The sequence below is a fragment of the Antechinus flavipes genome, chromosome 4 (genome assembly GCF_016432865.1).
Source record: "Antechinus flavipes isolate AdamAnt ecotype Samford, QLD, Australia chromosome 4, AdamAnt_v2, whole genome shotgun sequence".
NCBI lineage: Eukaryota > Metazoa > Chordata > Mammalia > Dasyuromorphia > Dasyuridae > Antechinus > Antechinus flavipes.
Window position 1 is genome coordinate 452,715,743 of NC_067401.1, and position 16,134 is coordinate 452,731,876.

At 36.8% G+C, this 16,134-nt stretch overlaps 1 protein-coding gene and 1 long non-coding RNA gene across 2 annotated transcripts in view; one reads left to right on the plus strand and one right to left on the minus strand.

The window, feature by feature from the left end:
* Positions 1–16,134, minus strand: part of TNNI3K (TNNI3 interacting kinase) — a 186,761-nt gene that overhangs the window by 144,732 nt on the left and 25,895 nt on the right. The window lies entirely within an intron of this gene.
* LOC127563150 (uncharacterized) overlaps positions 1–16,134 on the plus strand; it is a 49,657-nt gene that overhangs the window by 32,566 nt on the left and 957 nt on the right. The gene's annotated exons all lie outside the window — the stretch shown is intronic.

Sequence of the window (16,134 nt, forward strand, 5' to 3'; positions counted from 1 at the left end):
CATAGAACTTTAAAAAGACTTTAAAAATCAAATGAAAGAAAAAACAATTCAAGAAAAACAATATTATGAAAAGAAAGTCAATCAACTGGAAAAGGAAATCCAGAATCTTAAGGAAGAAAATGACTCCTTGAAAGTAGTATCGGGTAAGGGGAAGCCAGAAAAGTTGTAAGAGACCAAGAAGCAATAAAACAAAATATAAAGAATGAAATAGTAGAAGAGAATTAGAAACATCTAATATGAAAAACAACAGATCTGGAGAACAATGAAGAAGAGAAAACATAAGAATATTCATACTATTTGAAATCTACAATCAAAAAAGAATCTTGATATAATAATACAAGAAATAAAAATAATAGTCCTGAAAGTCCTGAAGTGTTAGAACAAGAGGACTAAGTATAAATAGGGGGGAAAAACATTGATCACCATCTGAAAGAGATCCTATGAGTAAAACCTACAGGAATATCATAGCCAAATTCCAAAACCCCAAGATCAAGGAGAAGATATTGCTAGTAACAAGAAAAAAGAATCCAAAGATGGCAGAAATGAAATTAGATCAAATCTTGGAACATTATATATCAAAGAGTGAAAAAACTGTGGTTATAGGCAAAAATATCATACCCAGCAAAGTTAAGCATAATCCTGAATGGGAAAAATAGGATATTCAATGAATTGCCAAACTTTCAGAATTTTGTTGCAGAAAGACTTGAAGTTAATAGAAAATTTGACATAGAAGATGCAAGACAAATATAAAGTAAACATAAAAGACTAATTACAAGAAACTCCATAAGGATAAATTGTTTACTTTTTATATATGGAAATGTAAACCATATATCTAAGATTGTAATTAGCAATTGGATAATTTGAAAAAAAAGATTGGGATAGAGCTGAGAATGATGTGATTCTAAAAAAGCAAAACCAAGAAGGAAAAAATTAAAAGAGTAATTATCTTATGCAAATGAGGGCAAGAAGAATTTACAAAGGGAATTAGATCAGGGAAGAAAAAGGCTAAAAATTCTGGGAACATAATCTCATGGGAAATGGGTTAAAGAGAGAACAATACATTTCTAGAAGTACATAAAACTTCTAAATTTAAAAAAAAAGAAAGAAGAGGGTAGGGACATTGGGAGAGGGGAGAGGATAAGGGAAGGATTTTTAGAAGGTATGCTACTCACATCAGATCTGAGTTGAAGAGAGAACAACATATACATTTAGAAAGGAATAAAAATCTTTTAAATATATTAAAAATAAGATAAGGGAATAATACAGGGATATAGTAGGGTGTGTAGATTTATGGGAAGGGGATAAAGAGGGAGAGTGTGTGTGTGTGTGTGTGTGTGTGTGTGTGTGTGTATGTTATAAAAGTCTTCTTTTATAGATAGAAACACAAGGGCATGGGGGAAGGGCAGGGGGAGAGTAGAAGGGAGGGATCCCTTAAGAGGGTGTAGGTTAAATAATAAGAGAGCAAGGTATATGGATAGAAGTAAAGCAGAAGACCCAGAAGAGAGAGAAAATAAAGAGATATACACAAACATCATAAAGATCAGGAAGAGAATTTATTAGGTAAAAAACGGGATAGTAATCATGATCTCAGACAAAGTTAAAACTAAGATAGATTTAATCAAGAGAAACTCGGGAAACTTCACTATATATATGTATGTATGTATATGTATATATATATATATCCCTACATATGTATAAAATTATTATTATTATATCAGCCATATTAAACAATATTGCTTTAGATTATTTAAAATAACTAAACAGCAGAAGATTGGAATATTGTGATGGCATATAGGAAATGATGAGTTAGTGAATTTAGAAAAATACAGAAAGACCTGGACTTATGAAGAAAAGTGTTATCTACCATTAGAAAAACAAAGGACAAATAAGCAAAGTATGGTATTACATAGATATATATGAATACATATACATATATGTACGTTTATAGATATATATGTATATTTATGATTATGTATATATTTAACTTTGTATGTATATACACACATACATACACACATATATATGCATATATATATGTGTATCCATATGGAAGTACTTATGTTTATTAAGTTCAAAAAAATAGAAAAAAAGGTTAAAATTTAAAAAAAAAAGTTTAAGGTAATGAGTTAGACCACGTGGATGAATATACACACCACTATTTCTGATATATCACTTGGGATAGGAAACAGAGTTGAATCTCTTAGTGCCCAATACATAATTTTTGCCTCATCCTATTCCATTCTGGCCTATTCTATCCTATCCCATCCCACCTCATCTCATTCCATTCTACTTTATTCTTCTACTGTATTGCATTCTCCTTTTATTCAATTTGACAATTCCATTTTATTCAACAAATGTTTTCTAACATTTACTATGTACCACTTGAATACAGAGACAAAAAAAGTTTCTGTAAGGAGTTTATAATGAAAATCAGACATGCATATAGAGGCATATGAATATAGAATGCTTATGATAATTCTGGGGTTGAAAGAAACTATCATCGCCATAGAGATGAAGAAAAACTCCCTGGATGGGTTGCCATTTGAACTGAGTCTCAATTGGAATTAAGAATCCCAAGAGAGAGAATAAATAATAATAATAAGTGATAGCAATAAATAGCGCTTTTAAGTTTGTAACGCACTTTACATATGTTTTCTCCTTGTGTCTTCATAACAACCCTGTGAGGAAGGTATTACTGTTATCTCCATTTTACTGATAAGGTTAGAAAAACTGAGGCAAGTCACTCTCCTGTTATCCTTTCACATTGAACTGTTTTTTTTTTTTTCTGGGCAATTACATAGGTGGATAAAATAACTACTTTTTTATTTGAATAAAATCATAAAAACCATTAATGAAAATTAAAAAGAATTAAAAGTACTTGAGAATAAATCAACTAATAAACTTCATCTTATGTGATAATTGGCAACTATTAACAATTACGAGGAACTCAACACAAAAGCATATAGCATGAGTCATATAAATGGGGGAGGGAAGGTTCAAATGAAGAGCACAAATCTCACCAAATTGCAGATTTGAGGGTCAAATAAAACTAGTGCTGTCACCTATCATTGGCTGCAAGAGTTGGAGATTCACATAAAACACAATAGTACTATAGGTTCAGATAATGTAGTCTTGGTTATTTTCAGTTCACAGAAACCTGATTTCAATCCCTCTGCTCCTTTATTGGGGGAACATGCAAGTAATTTGATGACCTGACTATGACAACCTAAATTATTTTGAGATCACATCAAAAGTTAAATGAAAATATTAATCAAATGCAAAAATATTCCAGTCAGGCACAGAAATGCTGCAGTTTAGAAAAAGAAGATATTTCTTGTAAGAATGCAAAATTTCCACTGCAATAAAATGGTACTGACTCATATCTATGTGGCTTTAGTGAACAGAGAGCAATAGGACTTTAGAATATTGTGACATTCTCAACTCAGCAGTTTGTGATCTGTGTGACCCTGGACAAGTCACCCAGTCTCTCAGACCTCATTTTTCTTGTCTATATAGTAAATGGGTTGAACTAGTAAATCAGAAGAGTCTGTTGTTATTCATATAGTGAGAAATCTGGTAGTACTTTGGAATAATTGAATTTTTTTTAAGGTTAAACATATGCAGATTTCCATATTTGTCATGTGGCTCAAGAAAAATCAGATCAAAAAGAAGAAAAAACAGGAGAAAGGAGAAGAAAAACCAAGCAAACAGCCACCACCAATAATAAATAGTGAAGATACTATGCTTTGATCCACATTCACTTTCCACAGTCCTCTCTCTGGGCACAGATGGCTCTCTCCATCACACATCTATTGGAACTGCTCTGAATTACTTCATTGTTGAAAAGCACCACGTCCATCAGAATCGATCATTATGTAATTTTGTTATTCCTGTGGACAATATTCTCTTGATTCTGCTCACCTCACTTTGCATCAGTTCATGTAAGTCTTTCCAAGCTTTTTTGAAATCAGCCTCCTCATCCTTTCTTATGGAACAATAATATTCCATTATGTTCATATACCATATTTTTTTCATCCACGGAATTGCTATTTACTGAAAGGTCATAACACTTTTTTTCATAATCTTGCTGAGGATGGCTATGACTAAAAAAAGTTCTAGATTTCCTTCTTATTCTAAAAGTCTATTATTCTTCGGTTGTCAGCTCAGATGGTCTATGTCTTTCAACCAATTTGACTAATTTGGTAGCACAATATCTGGCATACAGTGGGTGTTTAACCAACATTTTTTAATTGGTTGATTGAGGTCTGAAAGAAAAGCCCCCCAATATGCAAAGTATCTAAACTCTAGTCTTTGGTCTTTCCCCTTATGAAGGGGTCACCTGGAAAACACTCAGACTAAAATTAAGGACTAGATAATAAAGGCTTCTACATATCTTCCATACTATCTGAATATTTTTCTCTGAATATCAAACTCTGTATCAGAACATGACTGTCAGATTAATTACCAGATAATTGAGCCTGGGGCTCTACTATTTTTAGTATTGGGAAGGATGTTTCTTTTTTTATTGATGCAAAAATTTTAATTTTTTTCTATATTTTAATTGAGGTTTTTTTATTTTTGAAACATATACAAGGATAATTTTTCAACACTGACCCTTGAAAAATCTTGTGTTCCAATTTTTTTGCTGCTTCCCCCTATCCCCCCCACCATGGCAAACATTCCAATATATATTAAACATGATACAAATATATGTTAAATCCAATATAGGCATACATATTTATGCAATTTTCTTGTGCAGCAAGAAAAGTCAGATCAAAAAAGGATAAAAATGAAAAAGAAAGTAAAAATCAAACAAACAACCTCAGAAAGAGTGAGAATGCTATGTTGTGATCCACCTTCAGTTCTCACAGTCTTCTCTCTGGGTGCAGATGGCTCTCTCCATCACAACACCATTGGAACTGGTCTGAATCACCTTATTGTTGAAAAGAGCCACATCCATCAGAATTGATTATCATAAAATCTTGTTGTCTTGTACGATAGTTTCCTGGTTCTGCTCATTTCACTTGGCATCAAGGGAAGCAGTTTCAACCAACTATTCTATGGCTAAAAAAATTTATCTTAGAGCCAAGATGGCTGATCAGCGGCAGCATCCCCACTGAGCTTTCCCAATATTCCTTTCCAGACAACTTCAAAATAATACCTCAAATAAGATTTTGGAGTAGCAGGACCAGCAAAAATCAGAGGGAAACGTTTGCATCCTAAGACAACTTAGTGGATGTCAGGAGAAATCTATGACCCTGGGGAGGGACCACCACATAGTGCACATGGAGACAGCACTGGCTGTGAGTCTTGGAGGGGGTTGTGTGTGATAGGAGTAGCAGTGGCAGGAGCTTCAAGAGATTTCTGCCCAGAAAACGGATCAGATAGAAATGAAAGGGGCTTTTTGTGGGCACTGGGTGCAGCTGATGCTGAATGACAATTCTTGCCCCCACACTGAGGTTCTGGATCCTAATTCCAGGCTAAAGAGGACTGCTTCTGTCAGTCACAAGGGGGCAGGGGTCCTGGGTGAAATTTCAAGAGAGAAAGGAGCACCAGGAAAATAGGGGACCGGGTCACAGTTCTGGGGCCATGAAGTACCTAGTACTTACGACAGCAGGGCAACAGGGTACCTCCTTTTTAAACTTTTTAAATTGTGTCCAAATGGGTTATTAATGTGTAGATACTCTTTGATTCAGCAATACATCTACTAGGTTTGTATACACAGGAGTTAAAATACGGGGAAGGGTCTATCTGTTCAAATTACTTAAAGTAGCTTTTTGTAATGATAAAAATGGAAATTAAGGGGATGATCATCAGCTGGGGAATGGGGATTAAGTTGTGGCATATGATTGTGATGGAGTATTATTGAAATATAAGAAATGACAAAGGGGAGTGCTTTAAGATTGGATAAAAGGGAAGACCTATGTGAACTGATGCAATATGAAGTGAGAAGAACCAAAAGATTGTGCACAGCAACAGCAACAATGTTGTAATGGTGATTGAAAGACATGGATACTCTTATTGACACAATATCTAGAGCAATTCTAAAAGACTCATGATTAAAACATTTATTTGCCTCTAGAGAAAGAACTCATGAATTCTGAGTACAAATTAAAGTATAGTTTATTAACTTTTTAATTTCAATTTTGTTTTTGGGGGCTATATGGGATAATATGGAAATATTTTTGTATGATTTCACATGTATAATTGATATCATTTTGCTTGCCTTTATAGTGGATAGGGGAGCAGTGCGAAAGAAGTTAGGATTCAAAATTTAAAAAGAAAAGAATATGAAAACAAATAAGTAAAGAGTACATTTATTTCTTTTTAAAGAAAATTGTGTCACTCAGTGTCTTACATTAAGCATTTAATAAATAGTAAGGACTGAATGACTCAGAATCTCTGTGATTCAGTCATAGGTTGGGTGGATAAGCCCTCTCTTCCCGGCAACTTTTCCGCCCTTCCTTGCCCCTTCCTTTTTATCTAGCCATGTCAGCCCTGCCCTTGCCATATTTCCATCTGAAAAATGTTGTGAATGTATCACTCATAAGGACACTTCATTTTTTATTTTTGTCCTGTCAGTTGTTGGGTTCCAAGAGAGGAGCAACCATGATGCTATAGCTCAAAGTTCTCAGTCATAAGGATACATTTGCTAGGTATATATGTGTGTGGAGACATAGACCTAATGCTTACCAGTTTCACTACTGAACATGTACCCAATAATGATACCATTAACTCTAAAGTATAAAACATGTTATTAGTGATAAAACAAAAATAGGAAAAGTTCTATATTAAGTTATTCAATAAAAGAAAAATACAAGAATAAATAAAACTTTATAGTCTATCCACAAACTTCAGTTGTACTTTCTCCCCAATGCATAACGTTTCCATGGGGGAGAGTTAGTACTCCCTCACAAAAAACTCCAGTGGATACATAGGTAAGGGGAAAATATGTTCAGTCTGACTTGCAATTCTGAACTAACAGGCCTCTGTCATTGGTTTTTAGGAACTATCTGTTCCACCTTAGGCAGCTTGTCTGCCAGCTACTTCCCTTTGTTTTTCATCACTCTCCTGATAGGTAAAACCATTTCCCTTCCTCTCTTGAGACAATGAAACAGTAACAAGATCTTTTTTATTCACAGCCACCTTCAAAAGGACTTGAAAAAAATTGTTATGCCTTTTCAGTGAGAAGTAATTCCCTTAATCCAGAGAATTACCAGATTTATCAAATATGCAATTAGCTGCATATTCTGCTTTGTCAAATTCATTTTGTCTCTTCTAATAGGACTCCAGAATTTACAGCAACATTCTTCAGGTTGACTCTGGACAATTTTAGACAAGTTCAGCTATGTCTTCACTCAATAAGATTCTATTTTTTTGGCCAATTGGCCAATCAGCTCAGCTCTCCTTTTGTGGCAAAGTAGAACACACAGGAATGCAGAACCAAATCACCTATTTTGATTTTTGTTTCTCTTCACAGAGAAAGTAGCACATATCTTTGAGACAATTCTCTTCTCTTGAGTTCTCATTGCCCTTGCTGCTATTTGTCCTTCCTTTTGGAAGGGTACATGGCACAGGGAGGTGATGTCCTAAATTGCAAGTGAATTAGATTGAGATGAGGGAGGGCTGTGCAAGGTTCCTAACCCCACTAGCTCCTCCAGAGTCATCTGGGTTCAGTGACAAGATATAGATCAGATTGAATGGAGAAAGCTCTGGAAGCAGGGGGTAATGGTGGCTTTTAAAGTCAGTTATTTGAGTTCTAGGAACACTGGAGAGCTCACTGATGAGCTGAAAAGGCAGAAAACCGCTCTTTTCCAATAAGCTTCCAGTTATTCTCCAGTCAATTAGCAAAGTTATGACTCTTCCAATCAAAAGCTTTCCAGCTTCCTAACAGCTTCATGGCTTCTCAACAGTTTACTCTCCTGTTGGTTCTTTCAAACAGTGCCCCATGCCTTCTTGATGTCTGGCTTTTGCACCACCCAATGCTTCAAATCACAGCATCCTGGAGGTTACTAATTTATCTTTATCTTATGAGGCAAAACTCAAATACAACAAACCAAAAAAAGTCCTCATTCAATAATGCTATATTTTCCTAACTGTTCACATTAACCCTTAAAGCTCCAAAAATGTTCACAAGTAAGTAGTGAGTGATCACAATGTCCTGTGGCCAACATTGCCTCAATTTCTTCCTTGTCTTCAAGTAGCTGCTTTCAGCACATTTATCTGAAAGGCAGTTCTCTACCTGAACCTCCTAATACTACATGTCTCTCCCCATTTTATTTGAGAATCTCTTCAAAGTGAATTTTACTATTTTTTATTATAAAAAAAATCTTCTTTTGGTTGCAGCAACCAAACTATTCACAAGTGCACTGTCATAAATTTACATTTTAAATCCACTTTGCTTTCCTTAGACCTCATTTTCTTGATCTCTGCAACATTTGAAGTTGTTTGTCTTGGGTATTCCCTCCTCTTTGGGTTTTCATGCCCTATCTCTCCTGGTCATCACTCTATATACTTGATCACAACTTGTTAATCTCTTTTTCAAAATACACATTCTACCATCCATGGGTGATTTTCTTCCAAGGCTATGTTGAGGCTTCTTCTTTCCTCTACATTTACCCTTTTCCCTTGTGATCTCATGAATTTAGCATGAATTCAACTACCATTTCTATGTGAACTGATCACACACACACACACCCCTAACATATTTTTTCCTAAGTTCCAGACTTGTACCTATTATACTTGTCCATTATACTTTTAAAACTGTGATGTGGTTCATAGGCATCTCAAAGTCAACATATTTAAAACTGATCTTATCTTCTCCCTACATCCACTCTCACCTCACCCCACCCCCCCCATTTGTTTCAATGGTACAAAACCCAGAATTTATCCTTGATTTTTTTCAGTTGCTCACCCCTTATCGCTAGTCAATGACAATATTTCTTGCATTCACACTTAGATTTTCTGTTTCTTCATCTAGCATAATCATCTCTTGAATTTAATATTGAAAAAGTCTTATAAATAACCTCCATGTGGCCTTTATCTTTATTAGGCAATTTATTCACACAAATGATATTTCCAAGCAAATATCTGACCATGAAAATTTCAAGATAAAGAAGCTTCCGTGCCCCAATTCCTCCTTCCTCTAAGATAAAATTCAGATTCCTCTTCAGGAACCCTTCAGCATCTTGATCTGAAAGGCCTTTCCAGGATAATCACACTTTATTTGCCCATACCCTCTCTATTATATTGTAAACTCCTTGAGGGCAAGAACTGCACTGGACTGAAAGAAAACAATACCCCCAACCAAAACCAAGTGATTCATTTCTTCCCCCTTTTTTCTCTTATAGTAGCTTTTCTTTTTTTTTTTTCCTTCAAATATGAGGTTCTGAAAAAATACAAATTCTATTAATAATTACTTAGGGCACAGTGTCAGATTGTGTCAAGGACGAATAGTGATCATCACCCTTTAATATGCTCTTGACTTACCATCTCATTTTTCAGATTTGGAAACTGAGGGCTCCAGAGGCCAAGCTCACACAAAGAGCCAAAGGTAGAGCTGAATATCCTGGTTTTTGACAGTAAGCACAGGCCTCTGGCTGATGGTCTATAAGACTATGTGACTCCCACACAGAAACAATGGTAGCTGAATTATAGAGCTCTCTTCCTATCAAAGGAATTAACTTCTAATTGCCTTAAGCTCTGTGGGCAGGGAAGACTGGGAATTACTGCTGAAGAGTTGGCTAAGGTTGCCCCTATTCTTTCATCAATCAATTAGTTAATGAGCATTTATTAAGGGATTACTATGTGCCAAACACTGTGTTATCCACTGCAAACAAAAAGACAAAATTGAAACAGCCCTGGCTCAAGGAATTTCACATTCTCTCAGAAAATAAAACTCATGTTTCATTACATAATACATAATGGATGCAATGTTTTTCATGAGTGCAGATACAAAAAGCTGGAGGGATCAAAAAGTTCCTCATTCAGGTGTTACTTAACATGAGTTCTAAATAATTCTAGAGATGTTAATTAAAAAATCAAGAAATATTTATTGTTTCAACTACATATCAGACACTTTGGTAGAACTGAGGGGGGGGGGGGAAGACCAAAAAAATACCATCCCTACCTTCAAGGTCCTCACATTCTCTCTGGGAAGCAGAATGAATATAAATAAGTCTCTACAAATTATGTTCAAACAAAATAACAGAGATTTTGGTATGAGAGGGTGCTAGGAGTCGGAGGATCAGGAAAGACTTAATATAGAAGGTGGTGCCTGAACACAGTTTGCAAAGAAATAAGGAATTCTTAGAGACTAACTACTGAGTTCTATTCTTTGGCCATGTCAATCCTGTGCCTTTCACAAATACTAATTCCGCTTTTAGAAGAAAAAAAAAAGAAAGATTAAAAAAAAACCAGCTCAAGTGAGCAAACTGGGGAAAAAACATACTATTGTTGCCATTTCAGTGCTTGCCAAACTAAGGGGCACACATGGTGAGTAGCTTCCCTTAAGCCCTATATTCAGGAAGCCTCCAAAAAAGAATCTGAAGTCAACCCAACAAGAGGTTAATAAGAATCCAGTTCTAAATTGTCTGCCCTTAAGGGCATCCACATCTCAAAAGTAGCAGGCTTAGAATTTCATGTTCATTCTTCTATGGAATGGGGGTGGGAGAAGAGATGGAATTAGAAGAAGCCAGTAATCAATCCTCTCCTTTTAAATTCCCAGAGTTTAGGTGGTTTGCTAGATGAATGTCTTTCAGGACCATGGACAGGAAAAGCCTATTAAACATATAACCCTTTTTTCAAAGAAAGTGTTCGCTTGATAATCCTCAGACCCTTAACTCACTATAGATTTAATAAAAGGCAGCTGCTATTTTAGGATTTTTAAGGGAATTTTCACACAGATGCAAACACCATTCTCTTCATCTTCTTTCCCCACCCCCTCTCTTTTTATTTCTCTCCTCTCCCCCATCTCTCCCCTCTCTCTCTCCTTCCTTCCCTCCTCCTTTTCCCTCTCTTTTCCCCTCCCTCCTTCTCTCTCTGTCTCTGTCTTTCTTTCTCTCCTTCCTCCCCTCCCTTCCTTTCCTTCTTTCTCTTTCTCAAAAAAGAAACAGATGGCTAAAATGCCCTATATGGTCTCATACAGGATATCATGTCTGCTTTTGACAAAGTTTGGAGAGCTAGTTAAAGCTATTAAATGAAGCTTAGTGATTTAAAATAAAGTTCTTCATGTGCTTAGTGCCACCCCCAAATGTGATTGATTTGCAGACCATCCGTCTTGGATAAAAGGCTCTAATAATTCAGCCCAGTTACTCACACTCTTTTCATTGCTGCAAAGGAATAGGGCAATTTGGAGGACAGGCTGTTTCTGGCCACACCGTGCAGAAATCATGTCACCTTTCCCCTTCAAATGGGAGAAGAGAAAGCCATAAAAAGAATCTAAATGATCCCCCCAATAACCACAGATCTGCCTGTTGGCTGCTAAGTGACTCACATTCAGAGACTTTCAGGTAATTTGGTGTCATTCAATGAATAAGAATAACATAAAATTTTGCTAGGAACTGTCTTTCTCTAAAATGATCAAATTGCTTGGCTAGTACCCTTTCTTACTACTCAAAATATCATTGAGAAGAGGTAGGAAGAGCCAAAATAATCTCTCTTTTATAAAGAGGAGCCTGCGGAAGAGAGAAATCAAGAAATTTGCTTATCGTCACATAATGAGACAATGAAGGAAGATAATTGGTAAGATAATTTCCTACAGGGATACAGGAAGCTCAGAGAGATATATTTGCAAGTAGGAAGAAAGGAAAGGCGGAAGGGATCATCCCTTTATCAAAGTCCTACTATGTGCTGGACATTGTGCTAAGAGCTTTATAAACATGATCTCATCTGATCTTTATAATAATTCTGTGAGGTAGATGCTGTTATGATCACCATTTACAGCTAAGGAAAGCAAGGCAGGCAGGCAGGTTTAGTGACTTGCAACATGGTCACCTAGTTAGTGTCTGAAGCTGAATTTGAACTTGGATTTTTCTTCTTTAAGAGCTTCTATTCCATCAACTAATTTCATCTATGAGAGGCAGCTTGGAGTCAACTAATCCAACCCCTTCGTTTTATAAATGAGGATACTGAGGACCTGAGAGCTTAAATGAATTATCAAAAGTCACTTAGGTAGTAAACAACAGAGTCACAAGGCATCTTATTATTACTCTCTGCTCATTGTGATGAGATGACAATTACCTTAATCATAAATTACTTACGTGTTCTCCTATATAAGTGTTCTGTTTTTAATGGGAAGGGAGAAAATCAGAACTCTAAATCCGAGAGGGACTGAAAAGGCAATCTACAAAAGAAGAAACTGAGGTTCAGGGAGGTGAAGTGTCTACTCAAGTTAGCACAAGGAGCAAGCACCAGAGGCCCCAGACAATTATTTGCTAAGTGACACTGTTTTGTCATGCCATTGTCTCAAAGCTGAGGAGGATCTCAGAGGCTACAAAGACACAGTATTGCTGAAGAGGGTGTTTCTCTACAATATACCTGAGCTCGCATTCAAGCTCTATTGAAGAGATCCAAAGGTACAAAAGCTGCCAAGGCAGCAGCCCCTTCAACCTTCAGATGCGACAATTGTTAGGGACTGAACTGGACAAAGCTCCAGCAGGAGAAAATATACTGGATTTCCTTTCTTCAACTGAGTGCCAGCTTGTGCATTGGAATGGCATGGACTTTCCACATGAAGAGCACTCTTCGAGGTGGGATGATCCACTTTAGCCAAGATGCTCCATGGCTAACAATCTTCTGGCTGGCTTCAGCTGACCTGCCCAGGCTTACTGCCCATGGCCCTTCTGCATGAACTCTATGGGGTAGCAAAATGGGTAGTTTTGCCATTCTCAGAAGATAGTTTTACATCTCCTGATATTCAAAGATCTCACCATGTCTGGAACGCAATCCCACCTTATTTTTGCCTCTAAGCATTACTAATTTACTTCGAGGATCAACCCAAACTCCTACTGTTAGAATCCTTACAAAGTGTTAATTCACTGGAATTGATAGAAACAATGCTTATGTTTACATCTTTGAGAGTTCCCACATTAGCTCACACATTAGAGTTCACAAGTCTGGGAGATTCACAAAGTTACAACTCCCACAATCCCACTCTCTCAGAGGAGGAGTCAACCTTTGGGTTCACACCTTTAAGAGATTGTATATAAGAAGGTCTTAGAGCCTCAGTCAGGAGTCAGTGGAGGAGTCAGTTCAGGAGATTGACAGAGCCTGAATTCAGTTGAGAAAATTCAGAACCAAGATTCAGAGAGAGCTGAAGGCTGAAGCTGGCAGAGGCAAAAGACTAGCTGCAAGAGCTCTCAGGACCAAAGAAAGCTTACCGGGCTATTTTGAAAGAGACAATAAAAGGACTGGACTTTAACATTTGGCTGCATTTGAGGTGAATATTGATTTGAACTGAAACAAAGGCTACTCCCAGAAGCCTCCCTAAGAAACCTGCTCCCAAGAACGATTATATTTTAGAAAAGAAGAGAACACCACGCTAAACCATCTCTTTCCTAGAGGTAGCTCAATGGAAGAGCAGCTAGAGCATGGACCCAAAGTCAGGATGATCTGGCTTTAAATTCAGCTTCAGACACTTCCTAGAGGTGTAATCCTGGGCAAGTCTCCTCACTTGTTAAATGGGGATGATAAATGCAAAGTTGGTATGATAATCAAATGAGAAAATATCTGTAAAACATTTAATAAGGTCTCTAGCTTTTAGGTTCTATATAAATGCATATACCTTTTAATTTCTCTCTATCACATTGTGTTTACTTTGCTTTAACAAAAGGAATTTACTTGTTTTACATGTTGTTATATGTGTCCCAATAGAATGGAAGGTCTTTAAGGTTAGGGAATGTGTAGCTAGATGCATAGATGGATAGATAAACATATAGATAGACAGACAGATGGATGGAGATAGAACATTTGCTTATAAATTATATTTTTATTGATGATGTTAGTTAAGATGACATGTTTTTACCTATTTATATGCAGAGTCTAAAGACAATAGTTGGTCTTTAAGAAGATTAAACATTTAAAATTTTTCTTGCTTTGTTTTTATTTTTATAATGTCATTGATGTAATATAAATGCACTTGCTCTTTCTGTGCCTTTCACTCTGCATAAGTTTATAAAGATCTTCCTAGGTTTCTCTGACCACCACCCATTTCATCCTTTCTTATAGTGAATAGTTTTCCATCATATTCACATCTCATATTTTGTTCACCCATTCTCCCATTGATGGATATCTCTTCATTTCCAGTTTTTGGCCATCTCCAAAGTGATCCGTACATACGGGTCCTTTTAACCTCTCTTTGATCTCTTGAGCCTGTGGATCCAGAAGTGGCAACTTTTTTTCATTTTGTGCCTCACAATGAAAGCCTATTCTCTCATTAGAATATAAATCCCTCAAGGAGAGGGACAGCTTTTACTTTCCTTAAGTTCTTATGGCTTAGCACAATGCTTGATATTTCAAAAAGACCATGTGATTGGTGGAATTACCCCCTGCCTGGACTGCAAACTAGTTAAATAGCTATTCTGGATATGAACACAGATGGTCCTCTGAGAGTACCTCTCTGCTAGGATCCCTGTTTCCATACTCCCATAAAGGGCTGTGTAGTTTAATTGTTGAGTTATTCCATGGATCGGAATAACAAGAATTTCCTAATGCTATCACCGAGAGAGAGAGACCCATGGGGATCCACCCGGTGGAGTAAAGAGATGCTTTCCATGGCAAGGATCCCTCAAAATTAAGTTGTGGTCATGATTGGGAAATGTTTGCGTTTTGAAAGGTGTTGGTAATATAACCAGGTTCCACATAGGCTCCCATTCCCACAGACAAGCCGCACAGTCCCCAGAGAAGATGAATGCTGTTTGAAAAAGCAGCTCCTTCCATGGGTCATATCAAGGACTTTAGAAAGAAACATATGAAAGGATTAAATGCTCCTTGTAGACTCAGCTATTAGAAATTAAATCAGCAGGACCAGAAATATTAGCTTTTTAAAAGAGTTGCTTCTTTATTAATCCTAACCTCTCTTTCCAGGTCTCTGCTCTATATCATGAGAGAATTTAGCTCTATACCTTTCAGAACACCCAAGTAGAATGTGCAAAGAGAGGCAGAAATAATGTATCAAGAAATGTGTGAATGGTAATTAGTTGGCAATGGTATCATCATCAAGAGGTTAGCAATTGAGAAGATTGAGGGGGGGCAGTAAGGATAGAAGAATTCAGCCCGGGGAGTTGGGGTAGGGGAGGAAAGAATGCCTTTGTTAACTCTTTCCAAAGCTGACAATTCAGCGTGCATCCTCAAGAAAAATAGAAAGAAACAATGGAAGGCACCAAAAACACATTGAAAAAGTTCGAATCCAGCTGATTCACCCTCCACCTTCAATTGTACAGAAAGGAGGTAAAATAAAACAAAGCCATTCAACGCTCTACTTCTAGTGGATTTACAGACAAGGAGTCAATATTCTTATAGGGAAAGCATATGAGGTGTAAGACTTCTTTGACACTAGGGACTTCTGAAAGGGAAAAATGGTCATAAAGAAGTAATTAGGGTATTGCGACTGGGGCATTTTTCCAGAGTGCTAAAATTTAGGGGGGCACCTTTTCTGTGGTTAGAAACAAATCTAGTAGCTAGTTATAAAGAATTGATAAGTAGTAAAGGCTTCCTACCTCTGAATGGTACAACCTAGACGAGTTTCCAATCCCTGCCCTGATGGAGGAGAAGGTATACAGTGTCCGAAGGTTTCTCCTGTTTTCACAGAGCCCCCATTTCCCTTAAGTGAGTTTATTCTGACAAAGTTAATTTCCAGGTGCGTGACATGCTGCTTGTCTCAGAGATGCTTTGCAAAGTTTTCTCCAAGCACAAAAAGTCAGTTATTGATTTGATATAGTACATGCTTTAAAAAAAAATCCAACAAAAAGCATCGGATCAAAGAATCTTAAAGGAAGTGGTGGTGGTGGTGGGTCTGAGTGAAGGGACCCAGCAGTACCAGACCTCAAACAATACTATAAAGAAATGGCCATCACAAGTGCTTGGGGCAAGTTAAAACATTTTGAACCAGTGGAACAGAGTAGAGAAATGAGACCC